Here is an 18,201-nt window from a genome sequence, read left to right on the forward strand (position 1 = left end):
AAAACTTTTGTTCGTGTCGTGACTTTTATACAAGTTTTGTCTCGTTTTGGAAATTTAGGTACAAAATTTATGACCTAAATTTGTCTTAATTTCATCTAGATGTCAGAATCCTTCCATATTACGCGAAGTCCATAAGAACATTTAAACTATATATCTATATATCTATATCTATATCTATATCTATCTATCTATCTATCTATCTATCTATCTATCTATCTATCTATCTATCTATATATATATATATATATATATATATATATATATATATATATATATATATATATATATATATATATATATAAATTGGAGTATATTATACAGAGTGGGCCAAAAAGTCACGAAGGGGTTATAATTGTGAATACAGTAGATTACCGAGTATCTGGACTAATGTGGCGGTAGGGCAGGTCGGATAACAACAAAGCCGAATAGGCCGGAGTTCTATGAACTCATTTCTTTATGAATGTTAAGTATACCCCAAGAAAATTTAAGAGTACAGTACTGTACGTACTGTACAGTTATAATCAGGAATAGCGGCAAGCGTACTATCTTGAGGTCCGTTACACACTGACGAAACAATGTACAAGGTGCAGAACACTGCTTTTTTCCTGTCACAACTTGTATTTTGCACACTACACGTAGAAGGATCGTTGCAGACGCCCGCTTCCAATGCCTCGGCAATGTTGCCAATGCAACGCCTTGCCTTTTTCATTTAATTAAGATAAAAGAAAACTAGATCGGATACTCGGGAGTCTACTGTAACTTTGGGACAGCGGTAGATCTGTAGTAAAGCGCTCACTTCTGGTGCACGGTGTCTTTGGTTCGATCCCAGCTTGCGCCAAGTGAACTTTGTGGTGAACAATCACCACTTGCGTCGTTTTTCGGGGTTCTCCCATTTCCTCCCACTTTCTTCATTCCACAATTTTATTCATTTCTCATCATCACCATCTCCTTTAGCCTAACCAGCATAACCGTGGGACGTAGAACTGAAGGATTTAACAATGATAAAGATTTTTAATTTATCATTACTTTCTATTGGTATTTCACAATCTTAAAGACCAGGTAGATTTCCACCGTTACGGGCCTCAAAATTACGAACCCTATGTAACACATCATTTATGACAGGGACCAACACTTCTGGTCCGAGTGCCCATATTTCCGCACGAATATTGCTGTCTTGTTTGTGGTTTGTTCAGCTACACTTTGTTCTTCAGATAGCCTAAAAAAAAAAACGATTATTGCGCCATATTTCTTTAAAGATGATGAAGACAATGCAATAACGGTTACTGATGATCGATATCGAAACATGGTTGAGACTGTTGTGCATACTGCAGTGGGCAACATACCTGAGATGTGGTTTCAAGAACATGAGGCTACGGCACACACGGGAAGGGACTCAATTGGGTTCCTCAGTATCATTTTCGGCCATCGCATCATCTCGAGAAACACTCACATAAACTATTCCTTCCGTACACCTGACCTCACTCCGATTGATTATTTCCTTTGGGGGGTATTTTAAGAACAAAGTGAATGTGAACAACCCACAAACAGATTAGGGACCAGAAGTGTTGAACCCTGTCATGCATCACGTGCTACAATGGGTCCGTATCTGTGTGGTCCATAATGTCGGACACCTACCTGAGACTATATTCCTCACATAAGTATAAACAAACTACCATTCTTGGTCTTTAACTCTGTGACATATCAATGGAAACTAATGATAAATAAAATAAGTTATTCACAACTTTTATAACTTTTTCGTGACTTTTGGTCCACCCTGTATAATGACTTCGAATATCTAAACGTTGATAAATGCTTTTCATTTTGTTCGTAAATTACTTTATCAATTTGTAGTTTTATACTATGAATCATATAAGACTAAAACGATGCTTGAGATCTAAAATTTGGGTAAACTAGTGTCGAATACCAGACTCCATAAAATTCTCGTCTCCTTTCGATAACAAAACGAGAATTGTAATACTTCTCATCTCGTCTCGTGGGTAATACTAATAAATTGAGAAGCGATGCACTATTGAAGGTTCAACGGCTGTGGTAAAGGGTCATACTTTTTTTTGACTTCGGTTACTTCATGTGCCATTTTAAAGAAACCGGGTGAACCTCAGAGCCGCATTGGAATGAGGGTATAACGGGAAATGTTTTCGTCCTCATCAGAAATCGAACTCTTCCACCCAGTTGACACGTAGATATCTTCCGTACAGCAGCTCTTTGTTTTTATTAGGTCCTGTTTATAAACCAAAAATAACCCATTTCACTAGTCAGTCTGTAACGCTAATATCCTGGAATGTTATACAACCCTTGTTAAAATATGTGTAACGCTGGTTGTAGAACTACAGGGGCAAATTAAGAAATTTTAAAAATAATAAACGCCAACGTTCCAGTGTAATACGTTAATTCCTAATGCTCAGAGCTTGTAAAATCAAGTCGTCTGCTCGCCAGTGGCGAATACTTTTCTACATTTGGCAAGTAAAGACCGGTCAATCAAAAACATGTTTTGTTCCACACTACGAACAAAAAATGCATGAGGGTGAACTGGTTGAGGATAGTTTAAGCGAGTGGTACACATTGAAAAAAAAAAAAAAACTGTGTTCTGCCAGTTTGCTCCAGTTGTTATACTATAGGTGGGTTGGTGGAAAACAGAAGGTGGTCACTCAAACATAAAGCAAAAATATTAGAATTTGAATATTTTCGACGGTTTATTTTCTAGAAATTTGAAAGGAGAAATGCATTGTTTCTTGTTTTGGGTAAGGCCGTTCATATTCATATTTTGTTTCATCCTCGTAACTTAAGTCGTTTCCCAGATATGAACAATTTTTGATTTTCGAATTTTCAACAATAACTTCGAAATTCGAAGGAATTTGAAGTTGATTTTCTGGACAACGTTATCTTTGGATATGAGGTTCCTTTGGTATTAATATAACTGCAATCGGTTTAAGGGAACTTTTCACCGCCTTATCCGGCTATAAACTTTATTTATAGCAACAATAAATAGTTGTTTCCTTGTCACGTGTAAATACTTCCCTATATAACACATACGTATACGAAATTACAAATCTTCCTAACAATACATTATTTTCTAAGAATTATCCATTTCGTCTTCCTAGGTAATTTATGAAGAAATTACAATGAAAAATACATATTAATACATTTCCAAGTTTTCTTCCCCCCACTTCATAGCCCATTAAATTAGCAACACAAGTGGTTCAATAATCAATAAGCAGCGTACCGAGGTTTGTAGATACAGGGGAGCTTTGGATTGTTAAGAGGATTTATTTAGAAGAAGTCGATCTAGTTATTGCATTTTTTTCTCTTGCAAATATAATGTAAACAAGTTATGAATTTTCATTAAATAAGGATTTTCATACTTATTTTGTTCTACATTTTTTCCTCGTTTCCTTCTTCCTCTTTTTTTATTTTTCTTTAATTTCTGAGAATTTTATATAGCTTGCTTCCGCAAGGCTTTTTTAAAATATCAATTTCTCGAAGAAAATTGATTGTACGTGTTACCACGTAATATCGTTGTACTCTAGATGACACGGGGTGGTTCATAAGTAATAGACTATACTTTTATGGGCCGTAACTTCTAACGAAGTCGGCATAAAAAAGAAACAGATGGATTATTTTATAACACAAATACTGTTATATACTGTCTATATATATACTAGGAATGCAATGTATATACCCGATTGCAATGAAATGAGCTGAGCGAGCTTAAACTACGTAATCAGGAAGCGTTTTTCGGTGATTATTCCTCGATGGTACATCGGATTTTTGATTTCGACCTATGTTGTCACTCAGCACGACATACTCTATCAGCGTGCTAAGTTTGGTTTAGATCGGCCAAACGGTCTAGGAGTAAGCGTTTTTCGGTGATTATCCCTCGATGGTACATCGGATTTTTGATTTCGACCTATGTTGTCACTCAGCACGACATACTCTATCAGCGTGCTAAGTTTGGTTTAGATCGGCCAAACGGTCTAGGAGTAAGCGTTTTTCGGTGATTATTCCTCGATGGTATATCGGATTTTTGATTTCGACCTATGTTGTCACTCAGCACGACATACTCTATCAGCGTCCTAAGTTTGGTTGAGATCGGCCAAACGGTCTAGGAGGAGTTCGCGGACAACCAAACGGCTAACCCGAGTATAAGAGCTTCGCTTCGCTCAGCTCAATAACTTGTATATACAGACAGCATCAGTGACGATTTTGCATACAGCTCATGAACAGTAGTACATTTCTCAGTAATAATATCCTTCAGGTGCTGTAGGGTGTTCATGTTTCCGAAATATTATTTTCCCTTTAAATATCCCCACAAGAGAAATGTTTGGTGGTGTGAGGTCGGGAAAGGGGGCCGGTCATTCAATTGGCCGGCGAAGTTCCATCCAATGCACGAGAAATGTCTGGTACATCCAATTTCATGCTGTTGTGGAATAACGAGAGGGCTTCATCTTGCTGCTACCACAGGACGGAATTGGTCTCTCTGTTGGAGTAAAGGTTAAACAGTGTACCTAATGAGATTGAAGTAATTCTCATCTTGGACATTATCTTCAAACAAGAAAGGATCAATGACACCTTGGTACATAACACCATCTCAGACTATGACCCCAGGTCTTTTGTCATCGCACTCGAATACCACATTTGAATTAGACTCATGTTCGTAAACACAATTATGTATGTTTACACTACCGGACAGTTAAAAGTTGGATTCATCGGTCGATATCACATTCTCTTCAAACTGTAGAGTCCTCTTCCAACTTGGTGAGCCATTCTTCACCAGATTACAGACAATTATTAGGATTATCTTTGTTTAACCGTTGATGAGTCTCGAATGATATTGTTTTAATTTCAGATCTTTGACCATTCGGTGTACTGATGTTTTGGGAATTTTTACAATGATATGCAGAGTTGGCGTGTTGATTTAGATTTGCGGGATTATCATGCTAATATCTGCTACAACTGCTCCTTGCTTTCGGCCGTACTGATAGGTTTTGGTGCTCCTGCAAGCAGCATATCCAATACAGTCCAGTTGGATCGAAGTGTTTGTTTAAACGTGCAAAGATCTTCGACTTTGGTGCATCATGTCCATATTCAAGACACATAGAGTGATAAATTCCCTTCATGTTGTCGGTTACGGAGCACTGGTATACTCACAGAATTCGTTGCTCCAGAGAAATCCTACTAGTCGCCATTTCAGAAGTTCAAACTGAAAAAAAACATAGCACTTGAGAACATTGCAATATGACACTTCTGCTACAGGTTACAAATTGAACTTGTCCGAAAATGCACTTCCGCTAGAAGTTAAGACTATTCAAACTGTGATCTACTATCAAGGGTCATCCGATTTATATATCTCGCAGCGAAATTTTGCTTGCGGAGAGCAAGACCTACTGATATAATAGATTGAAACCTGTTTCATTGGTATATTATTATCTTATCGATTAACATGTATATAAATCACGAACTCGGGGGTGGGAGTAATGGAGCCCCAAACGAAAACCTTGACTGGAATGGATTACAACTTCGGTGTGGCATGTACCGTAAGTACTTTTCAATATATCGTGTTTATATATTTCTTTCAAAAAAACCCGGCGCAATACAGACGAGTCCAAAAAAGTGTAGCTACTCACTGTTTCCTAGTCCATATCTCGTGGCAAATTTGACTTGACGTGACAATTTTTAGCATTCAGAGAAAGTTATGATATGTGTTTGAAATGACTATCAGCAACTTGTATAAAACGCCCATAGCGCCGAACTGCACAGCGAGCTACGGCTGTTAGTGTATCTTGCACAATAGCAGCACATGGCTCTATGATTTTTTCACCTAACCAGTCGATTGCTGGTGGTGTTTTATCAATGCATATCACTCTTGACGGTCCCTCAGAGGTAGAAGTGCAAAGGTTTCAAATCTGGAGAATGAGGTGAGTACTCAACAGGACCTCTTCGACCAACTCACCGTCCGGGTAGAGTTTTATCAAGGTACAACCTGATTTTGATGGCCCGTTTTGTTGCATGTAAAACAAAGTTCATCACTATACAAAATTTTGATGGCAGAAAGAATCCTTGTCTGAAGCATATCAAGATACGCCTCATCATACCCCAAAGAAGAAGGGACTAATCATACCACGCACTGATAGTTCACACCACACAGCAACAACTGGCAGATTCGCTGTCCTGTCCATATTCAGGAGCCTAGTAGATCGTTTACAGTATCATTAAATTTGAAGTGCTCCTTGTCAATCTACACAATTTCCCTGTGAATTCCGCATCATCGCCAACCATGTGCTGAAATCATTCACAGTACTTCGTCCTTTTGATATGGATAATCCTCATTCACCGCATGCAGTAGTCTTGGAATGTACAATTTCATCTTTGTCTCTTTCCTCTGCCTTCACAATGCGTATTACACTTTTACCGGCTTCCCCATTTTCGCGCGCTGTCTGCTTCACTGATATTTGCGGTGATCGGGTGACCTTTCAGTAGCATTTCAGTAGAAACACGCGTTCAACAAACGATAAACAAACATCAGCCATTGTTGCTTCTCGATTGTCTTCTGATATCGCTGTGGCTTAGTGGTAGAGCGTTCACCTCTGGTGGATGGGGTCCTTGGTTCAATTCCAACTCGCACCCAGCTAACTTTGTGTGAAAAAACACAGTGTGTGTGGGGGGGTTTCTCGGGACTCTTACGTTTCCTCCCACTTTCTTCATTCCACCATCTTGTCCACAAATACTAGCAAATTGCTACAATTTTGACCCATTCAACAGCAATAATTACAATGTAATCTGCTATGTAGTGTTGCCCACGAAATAAAATTTCTCATCGCGTTTGACGAGACAAGATATTTCCGAAGTTTCGTGGGCAAGTCTTTCTTGTAGATCTCAAACACTGTCTTAGTGTTACAAAATTCATAGTGTGAAAACTATAAATAAATAAAGTGATTATACAAACACAATGAAGATCATTTATCAACGTTCAGAAACGAAATGAAATCCTTTAATTTACTATCCCACGATTATATCCATTAGGCTAAGAGAGACGGATGATTAAGGAAAATAAACAAGGAAGGTGAAACGAGAATCTGGGAGGAAACAGGAGTACCCTGAGAAAACCCATGGACACGGTGTTGTCCACCACAAATTTACTTGACAAGAAATCAAACCAAGGACCCCACGCACCAGAGGTAAGCACCCTGCCACTAAGCAACCATGCCCGCATTAAAGATACGCAATTCTTTAAACAGTACTCTTCAATAATCAAGGGGTCCGCGATGGTTCAGTGGTAGAGCATTTATCTTTGGTGCATGGAGTCCTTGGTTCGATCCCAATTTGCGCAAAGTGAACTTTGTGGTGGACAAACACCGTGTGCATAGGTTTCCTAGGGGTTCTCCCGTTTCCTGCCAGTTTCTTCATTCCACCATTTCATTCATTTTTCATTTTTACCGTCTCCTTTTAGCCTAGCCGGTATAACCATGGGACGTAAAGCTTAAAAGATTTCATTTCATTCCATTTCCAATTATCATTATGGTTTAAGTGTCATTATATCACACTCTTCGTGGACCTCTTGTGAAGAGAAAGGATTCTGATAACTTGTAGGTGAAATTAAGATAAAAAAATCAAGATATAAATTTTGTACATTTAAAAAATCGAGACGAGACTTCTACAAAACTTACGAGACAAGACGAGACAATAAAACCTATTTCTCGTCTCGTCTCGTCTCATGAGAAACACTACTGTTACGACCCACCATTCCGACATTCGCGTAGTGGAAGTAACCCACGTGAAAGAAAACTGAAAGCACTGTATACAACCAGGACCAAGATTCAAAACAGCGATTGGGAACCCTCAGATAACTACCTGGTTTCTTAAATAGCAACATGGCAACTCTGAAAGAACAAAATAGCAACGGTTGTGGTTTCATTTGTAGATGAATGTAAATAATGCAGTCGGTGGAAGTTCAAATAAATTAATTTTTAATTGCTCTGCTCATAAATCAAACGGAATCCTCACAAAATGCCAGCACGCTCTTTTATTTACTCTCTAAATCAATTTATTAATTATTGCATACCGTACATATCCGTTGTCTGTCATGTATGCGGCAAACCTATTTGTTGTACCTTGCTCATATTATATAACTCATCCCTACGCTGCTGAAAATTTTACGATTCTTGGATTATTTGTGTTAAAACGATAAAGTGGATGTACCATTTGAATTCCAGTCATTGTTCCATCTATCTATTCAAGTAAATTTTTCCTAAACAAAATTCTGATTTCCAAACATTTATTTGTTATATTGTGGATGAGGTAAGGTTAGCAACCTTTTCTGTACTCGGCTAATGAAAGACGTCAACAATTTTCTACACTATTTTGACAATAGTCAAGGGTCGGAAAGGATTAATACATCAACAAATGCAAGAATAAAAAGAAGCGCTTGTCTTTAGTACTAAATGTCTTTGATTCGACCTACTGTATAAGCTCGGTGCCCGCCAATCTGTTAAGGAATGTAAGTATGTATCTTGGTTAAATATCTGAGATTTAATGGATGCTAAATTGTTTTCAAGTAATGCAAAATATATTTATTTATTTCCTCCAACAGAGATCTATCCAATTATAGGAGGTGTACACAATTGATTACATTATTATTATATATAATAATAATAATAATAAGTAAAACAGAAATTTATAAATGAAAATATTAAAAATGAAAATATTAAGAATATTAAGCTAGCAATAAGCAAATACAATATATAACTTTGTATACGGATATTCCACAGATCAATGCATACATTTTATGAAGCACGAACTCATGCTCTCATTCTAGAAATAGGCATACATACATAATACATATATACACTTACATATACATACACCAATATTTATACATGCAAATATATATTGACGAACACACATACATATCTCGCACATTTCACATGCACACATTCATGTGCTCACCATTGATATTGTACATTACAATAACATGAAAATAGAAAATAATCAAATGTTATTATCGTAGTTAATATAGTAATATCCAATATTAATTACGTTTTCCATTTAATTTAATTTCGCACAAATATTTGTTCAATATTTTTTTAAAATATTTTTTCTTTCAAACTTAAGTCAATGTCATCGACACTCTTAGTTATATTATTATATAATGAACATAATCTCATTAAAGGTGAGTTGTTGTACGTGTTGGTTTTCGCAGTTGCATACCATAATAATTTCCTCGTTCTTAAAGTTCTTGATTTTATATTGAATTTTATATACTGCAAAAACTCACTGTTATCGAATTTACCATTTACTATTTTAAATAAACACATTTCTTGTAGAATAACACATCTATCCGAAAAAGTTGCGTAATTGAATTCACCTAGTGATCTGGAATACGAAATTTTATTAGTAATTGCAGATTGTCCAGTTTTCTTGTAGTATAGATACCTTAAAAACCTTTTCTGAATTGCTTCTAATTGATTGTTTTGAGTTACGTATTTCGTAGTCCAGATCACCAAGGCGTACTCCATCTTTGATCTTACAATACTTTTAAAAATAGTTCCTATAACATCAATGTTTGTAAACATTTTCGTGTTTCTTATTATAAATCTTAATTGCTTAAAAGCGTTATGTGTTAGCAACAATGTATGTTTATTAAAAGACATATCACAACTGAAAGTAATACCCAAATCTTTATATGTATATACACGTTCTAATACTTTGTTATCTATCTTGTAGGGATTAATTTTAGTTAACCTTCTTTGCTTTGAAAATATCATGAATTTACACTTGTTAGTATTAAAATATAATTTATTTTCTATACTCCACTGATATATATTATTTAGATCCTCATTCAGTTTCAATACATCCTGATTTTCCTGTATATCTTTGTATAATTTTAAATTGTCAGCATATAATACACATTTGGAATATTTTACGTATTTTGGGAGGTCATTTATAAAAAGTAGAAACAATAAGGGTTCTAAGTTTGAGCCCTGCGGGACACCGGAATTAATATTATATTTGAATGATCTTGTGTGATTGAAACATACATACTGTTTTCTCTTATACAGGTAACATTTAAACAATTTTAGTAAATTTGATGAGAATCCAAATCTTGAGAGTTTTCTAAGTAGTATGTCATGATTAATTGTGTCAAATGTCTTTGCAAAATCAATATATATTGTGTCTACTCGTTTGCGATCATGAATAGCTTCATGAACGAATTGAGTGAAATTAAGCAAATTTGTTACCGTCGATCGTCCAGGGTAAAATCCATGCTGGTTTTCACAAATATAGTTCTTTACATGGTTAAAAACACGATCATATAATATTTGTTCGAAAACTTTTACTGGTGCACAAATTATGGCTATCGGTCTATAATGTTCTATTTTACTCTTATCCCCATTTTTAAAGATTGGTGATACTTTAGTAATTTTCCAGATTTCAGGAAACATTTGGGTTTTAAGTATTAAATTGAAAAGTATAGACAGTGGTTCTAGTAGTATTTCCGAGCATGCTTTTATCACATATGGAGGAATACCATCTGGTCCACATGCTTTTTTAGGTTTTAACTTCTTAATAGCTTTCCTATGCTCTTCATTCGACACTCTATCAATTTCTAAACAGTTGCTTACCTTCATATGTTCTTCCTCAGGAGGGTTATATGATGATATATTTTAATCATATGCTGATTTAAAATAATTTGCAAAACCATCAACAATTAGTTTGTTTTTGTTCAATGTATTACCGTTTAACGTCATACTACCACTTTCACTATTATTATTCTTCTGTTTACATTTTATATATGACCAGAAAGATTTTACATCCTTTTTAACCTCAATTTCGCTTTCCCTAATATAATGTTCATACGCCTTATGAATAATTTTCTTTGTATCCTTTCTCATCTCCTTATACATATGTTTATTATATTCTGAGTCTTTCATGTGCTTCCTATAATGTTCTTTTAATTTTAACTTGTTTATTATATCTTTTGTAAACCAGCACGGATATTTTCTCATACTACATTTTCGCGTTTTAGGTACTGTATCAATGATTATTTTATTTATTATATCATAAAATGCGTTAGTTGCATCATCAACATTACTAAATTGTTTTAAACCCGACCAGTCAACTTCTCGAATTAATTGATATATTTTTAAAAATTAGCTTTCTGGAAGTTGAATACAATTTTTGTTTCATTTTTTAGTGGATAATTTTGCCCTTTAAACGGAATAGTGATTTCTAGTGCAGGGTGATGGTTATCTTCATTTATAATCGGCAATTCACTTCTTTGTACAACAACACCATTCGAAATATTACTAAACAGTAAGTCTAAAGTTCTACAAAAATAGTTTTTTATATTATTTGAAGAATGAAGATTTTGTAGGCTCAAAAAATTAGCTAATGAGCGATAGCATTCACCACCGTTCAATAAATTATAGTCTGTACTTATAACTAGTGGTAGATTAAAGTCTCCAGCCACTAATACGTTATTTTCCTCAAACAAGTCATTTTCTTCAAATATTTGAAAGAAATTTAGATAATGATTTAAACATGAAACAGGGGGGAATTATACAGTTACAAAATAAAATGTTTTACAATATGCAACTACCTTAACACACAAATTCTCAAGCTCATTACGTATCTCAATATTAGTGGCTGCAAACTTGTTTTTAATTGCTATGAGTACTCCACCACCTTTTTTATATAGTCTATCCTTCCTATACACTTTATAATTATAATCAAACATTTTTGAGTCGACAATATCAGGTTTAAGCCAAGTTTCTGTTAATAAAATTATATCATAATCACATTGTGCAGTATTTAGATATAGATCGTTTGTTTTTCTCCTTAATCCTCTAACATTTTGATAGTAGATATTTAAGGTACTTCTGTCAGGACTAACTATCAGTTTCTATGTACTTCATAAAAATATTTTACGACAATGCGATTACATCTTCTAATGTTTTTAACTATATCACAGAATCACCTTGACTTTTTCTCAAGAATATTCGTCCTACATTATCTACCCATAAGAAAGCATAACTTTTCTCGCGTTTCAATTTTCTCGCGTTTCCAAAGATTTTTCTCCGGTATGCTGTTAAACTCTGGTTGATATAGACAATACCTTGATTCATATAGCCCAGTTGATTTATACTTAGATTTATTTTTACTTTTCTTTTAGCTAAAAATTTGTCTTTTTCTTCTCTTCTTACAAATTTGACAATAATGCCACTATCTGTTTGATGCGGAAGTTTCTTTAGTCTGTGACAAACATCAATAGATTCCCGTGCAATATCAATATCTAACACCCTACCTACATTTTTTACAATTTCGTATGTATCTTCGTTCTGTTTTTCCGGAATACCATATATTTCGATAGTATTTCTTCGATAGTATATTCATTCTGTATTGACGTTATGAAACTAATTTAAAAAATACGAGAATAATATATTTGTATGTATTCCTCATTTATCTTGTTTTGTCTTGAACGAGGAGCCTCACTTTCTTGGAATTAATTTTACCTCCATTATTATCAAAGACTCACATCATCTAAGGCTAAGACAACTTGCTAAAACCCACTTTATTTCATTCTCACTAAACTCACTAAGCCTTACTCAATCTTAAGCTCACACAATTTCCCAAGTCTTAAAATATCTTAGGCTCACACGACTTGCTAAAACTCACTTCATCTCATTCTCACACAACTCACTAAGCCTTAGTCAATCTTAGGCTCACACAATTTTTCAAGCATTAATATGTCGTAGGCTCAAACGACTTGTTAAAACTCACTTCATCTCATTCTCACACAACTCACTAAGCCTTAGTCAATCTTAGGCTCACACAATTTTCCAAGCATTAATATGTCGTAGGCTCACACGACTTGCTGTAACTCACTTCATCTCACTCTCACACAACTCACTAAGCCTTAGTCAATCTTAGGCTCACACAATTTTCCAAACATTACTATATCGTACGCTCACACGACTTATTAAAACTCACTTCATCTCATTCTCACACAACTCACTAAGCCTTAGTCAATCTTAGGCTCACACAATTTTCCAAGCCTTAATATGTCGTAGGCTCACACGACTTATTAAATCTCACTTCATCTCATTCTCACACAACTCACTAAGCCTTAGTCAATCTTAGGCTCACACAATTTTCCAAGCATTACTATATCGTAGGCTCACACGACTTATTAAAACTCACTTCATCTCATTCTCACACAACTCACTAAGCCTTAGTCAATCTTAGGCTCACACAATTTTCCAAGCCTTAATATGTCGTAGGCTCAAACGACTTGTTAAAACTCACTTCATCTCATTCTCACACAACTCACTAAGCCTTAGTCAATCTTAGGCTCACACAATTTTCCAAACATTACTATATCGTACACTCACACGACTTGCTGTAACTCACTTCATCTCACTCTCACACAACTCACTAAGCCTTAGTCAATCTTAGGCTCACACAATTTTCGAAGCATTACTATATCGTACGCTCACACAACTTATTAAAACTCACTTCATCTCGTTCTCACACAACTCACTAAGCCTTAGTCAATCTTAGGCTCACACAATTTTCCAAGCATTAACATGTCATAGGCTCACACGACTTATTAAAACTCACTTTATCTCATTCTCACACAACACACTAAGCCTTAGTCAATCTTAGGCTCACACAATTTTCCAAGCCTTAATATGTCGTAGGCTCACACGACTTATTAAATCTCACTTCATCTCATTCTCACACAGCTCACAAAGCCTTAGTCAATCTTAGGCTCACACAATTTTCCAAGCCTTAATATATCGTAGGCTCACACGACTTGCTAAACCTAACTTCATCTCATTCTCACACAACTCACTAAGCCTTTCTGAATCTTTGGTTCACACGGCTTGGTAATATATATAGTTAATTCTTGCTTATCCTCCAAAATAAAAAAAAAGTAAATATTGGCGGTTTTACGCTGTCTTACGTCAGAATGCCGTTGTGTTACGACATGGATGGTGGTCGTACCGATGTTTGTGACTCTTAAGATACTTAAGACTTCAAAGTAACTGTGTACAGATACTCTACCATAACTAACACTATACTGTTGAAACTAAAAGGGAGTACGCCTACTTCCGGACCACCCTGTACATTGAAGTTATTTCAACAGTCAGTCTGAGTTAGATATCCGTCGACAGTATACGTGATTTACCGTGCTCTTGAAGACTTAATCACCTTGTGTCCTTGATAGTCAAGGAAAATGAAATTACTCGTAACAATCCGTATATACAGTAGAGTTTGGATCGTTTCGAAACCAGATAGAAGACCATGGCAGACCATGTACAAGCTATTGTAAATGCCCCCTTCGCTTTGGATCAAGAACTTTGTATTGAAAGAGAAGTGGCGAGGATAAGGGCCTTACTGCTCATTGAAACAGTACAGAAAACCAAACAATGAACTTTTCTCAAGAAGACAAGCAATCCGGACTTAAATAAAGAATAATAATTTAGATATACCTACTTCTACTATACATGCGAACCATACAAAGAAGTCTGTTGCTACGTCACAGCAGAAGACATACTTCAAAGAGGGTTTCAACCAACAGTTCTCAAGTAAACATGGAGATTCCTCGAAAACCATTGTAAATTGAATTTATGACTGTGTGTATCCTTGACATGTGTATAAAAATAACGTTTATTACTAAATAGTTTATCAGGGTGTTTAATACCAGTAAACTTAGTAAGGGGGAAATGTAAGTTATCTGTTCTTGGCTGTTCTAACAAGCGTATTAGTCCTAGGTACTTCCTATTGAAACTGATTTTCTATTTGAATTAAATACGAACGAAACCGGTTATAACGACTCCGAACGGACAGCAAATTTACGGTCGTTATAGCCGATAATCGCACAAACCGTGTTTTCCTTTTCTTGCTCAGAAGTCCGTATCTATGTTTTATCTTGTACACTTATATGGTCAATTAACAGAATAAAACTAGAACAAAAACTGAAATACAGTACATACAATACAATATTTGTGGAATGGGACTGAAGAGGGTTTTTTCTTCTAATGTTTATACAGTACGTACAGCAATAATACTATATGACAATAAAATATAAAAACTTATAGTAAGTAAGGAAAAAGTAACAACAGTGTACATTGTTCAATAATGTTGTACACGGTCTTGGCTAATGAATCAGGTAAAATGTTGAGCATGTTTTAAACTTACTATATGTGTTGTATAGTATAAGCACAACTAGCGTTTCAAAATAAGCCTTACATTGTTGTCAGCAATCTCCAAACACGTAACAAACAAAAATAAACATTGAACTCTGTAGCCGATACATTTCTCCGATAATATGATAAAAGTAAGTCGTTTTATACGATATGTCGTACTTAGCGATTTTTAAAATACAGTTTATATATAAGGTTTAGACGAGACCGTTAGATTTCGCCGTTATACCCAATACTTTCTTAAAAGCGATGTTGTTTGTTGTTATAATCGGTTTTGACTGTAATTGTTTATTCTACATCCAGAGATTGTAGTAGTTCTATCTCCCTATTTATACAACCTCTGCAGAACTTGTTGAATAAGTCTCGATCTTTTAAAAAAGAGGTAAAACGAAACTTTATTCATCTTATTGCCTTAGAAAGACAAATTTTAATTCTCTGTTAACATGTTCCTTTTGTAACAATACCACAGAAATTGGCCTGATTATTGTTAAGAGACCGTCGGTAGATGAACCAGAAACGGATTTAAACTCTCAACTCCTCTAATTCTGCTCTCTCTCTTTCTCTCTTACTCTCACACTCCTTGCGTTCGCGTTCCTTCGTTTAGCAAAGGTTGAGGAGATGAGCTGAATTGTGGGTTATCGAGAGATGCGAATGATAAACCTCAACACAAACTTCTCTAGATCTGCGGTCTCTAGATGTCACGTCTGTCTTTACCTCTCCTACTTCTTCCCCCCCCACCTCCGCCTCACCATTAGCATCTCTTTCTTTCTCTCTCTCTAAAAACCGACCATTCTGAACGCCGGAATACTGTGACACCGTTATCTACCGATTTCTGCACCAGCAGACTTGTATATCTGGACCACAAAAGCACATTTGCAAACACATATTTGCAACGTTGTCTCAAGTAACGTGCTTGATTTCCTCTTTTTGGATTTCCTCGCCTTGGTAAATTCTGCGTGTCTCTGTGTGCTTTTCAACCACTAATCGATTATAATGAAGTAAATTTTGTAGCTCTAACAGTGGCCTAAATAAGTTTGAAAGTTATATTGTGTGTCTATTCTTCGAAATATTGTACTCTTCTATTTTAAATATGTTGTAACCAATCAACATGTCTTAATGCTTAAGAAAGTATTAAAATAAGGTTGGCAATAACATGAAAGGTCTTCGCCAGACGCATTTCCATTTATTTTAAATTTTAAGGAAAAATTTACAGAGAGCGAACCTTAGAGGGAAATAGAAAGCAAGCCAGTTACTGTAGACAAAATACTATTAAATGAACTTAAAGCTGTTTTCAGGACTTTTCCAATTTTTGGCGTCGTGGGGCAAACTGGGGAGTCACGTGAATGAAAGACATGACGGCTACTAGCTCTAGAAAACTCCCGATAGTGACAAAGTGACAGAACGCCCTGACCATGTGCTCGCCGCTACCCTCGACGTAATTCAGCCGGTTGCTGACAGATGGCGTTGGAGCGGCTCAGTCCCTCTAATGGCCTCTTATGCCAAGTGGCTTGGTTTTGTTTTTGGATACAATGGAAAACAATTATGAATGTATCATAGTTATGACGTAATAAAACTTTGCACCCAATTTTCCGGACTATGAGAAAATGCCTCGAAACATTGCAATTAGTTTGTGTTTATCTCTTAGAATTATGTCGGTCACTATTAGGACTGTGTGTCATTATTCGTAGAAAAACTACAATATATACTGCAATGTTCTGGTTGGTAGAGTCTAAAATAACGTACTCAGGAATTGAACCCTTCACCTTTTTTTATTATAAAAAGAATGTCTTATAAACGTTTTTACAAAATTTTTGTAAATCTCTCTTCAAGTCTATTTGGATGGAAAACAGAAACCTCTCGGCTCGCGATGTGGCTCCGAGAAAAGGATATTTGTCTTAGCCCACAGCGGCCTCAGACGGAGATCGATTAAACTCCGTTTCTCATGTCAGCCGCAGGAGTTTGGTATTAGAGGATATCTCCGTCGCTCAAAGCAGCCTCAGGAGTAAGTATTAGAGGAAGTCTCTGTAGCCCATGACGGCCTCTGGAGAAGGTAATGTAGGTGAGGTGATCAGTATTGGCACTGATAATTTTCTATTCCTGTGGTTCTCTTTTGTAGCCATCTTCTTGGAGGGAGGGCCCAGAGAGAGGGGTAGTCGGTCTTCTTCGTAGCTCCTCGAGTGGTCTTCGTATCTTCCTGGTTGCGTGATCTCTTTATGTCGTCTGTCGCTGTTTGTTTTTAATTGTACAAACACGTGTTTGTAGTATAAACATGCAGTTTTTAGTATGTGTGGGTATGCGGATTCTTATACCCTTCACACTGAGATAAAAATAATCGCAAGATTATTTTTTGAAAATACACACACGGAGGAGTATCGTGTTGTAACAAAGCTTGTGCGAATATCACAAGCACACTATATATCCTAATCACCAAACACTGTAGGCACTAAAAATAATAATAAAAAAATCACTGAAGACACTGTAGCGAATACACACAAAAATAATGAAAATATCACTGTGAGTCCATCCTAGCTGAACAGGATTTAGCCAGAAAATTTCATCTCCCCCAAAGTGGGCAGGAAAGTTAATGAAATTTAATAAATACAGACTAAGTCACTAGTTGTGTTTTCAGTAGTTGTTTCTTGTATATTAAGGGCACGCGCCGACGAAACTGTCGTTTCCAATGTCGTCTTTACGAATTGAGGGAGGCTCACTATTAGGACTAATTTGACCTTATAATATCATCTGCTTCTTATTACCTGACAGAATGGCAATGCCGATTTTGGCTGGGAGCGCCAATATTGTCTTTACCACTGTTATTTGGCAAGTGCAGTAGGACAGGAGAGGGAAAAGTCTCACTTCTACAGTGTATTCAACAGGTTTTCAAAGTTGCAATTTAGAAGTTATAAATTGTCTGATTTGTTTTCGCTTTATAAAGAACGCCATACATTATATAGTTGTTTCTGACTATACGATTGGT

Source organism: Thermobia domestica, chromosome 16 (genome assembly GCF_964235325.1).
Source record: "Thermobia domestica chromosome 16, izTheDome1.hap1.1, whole genome shotgun sequence".
Lineage (NCBI taxonomy): Eukaryota > Metazoa > Arthropoda > Insecta > Zygentoma > Lepismatidae > Thermobia > Thermobia domestica.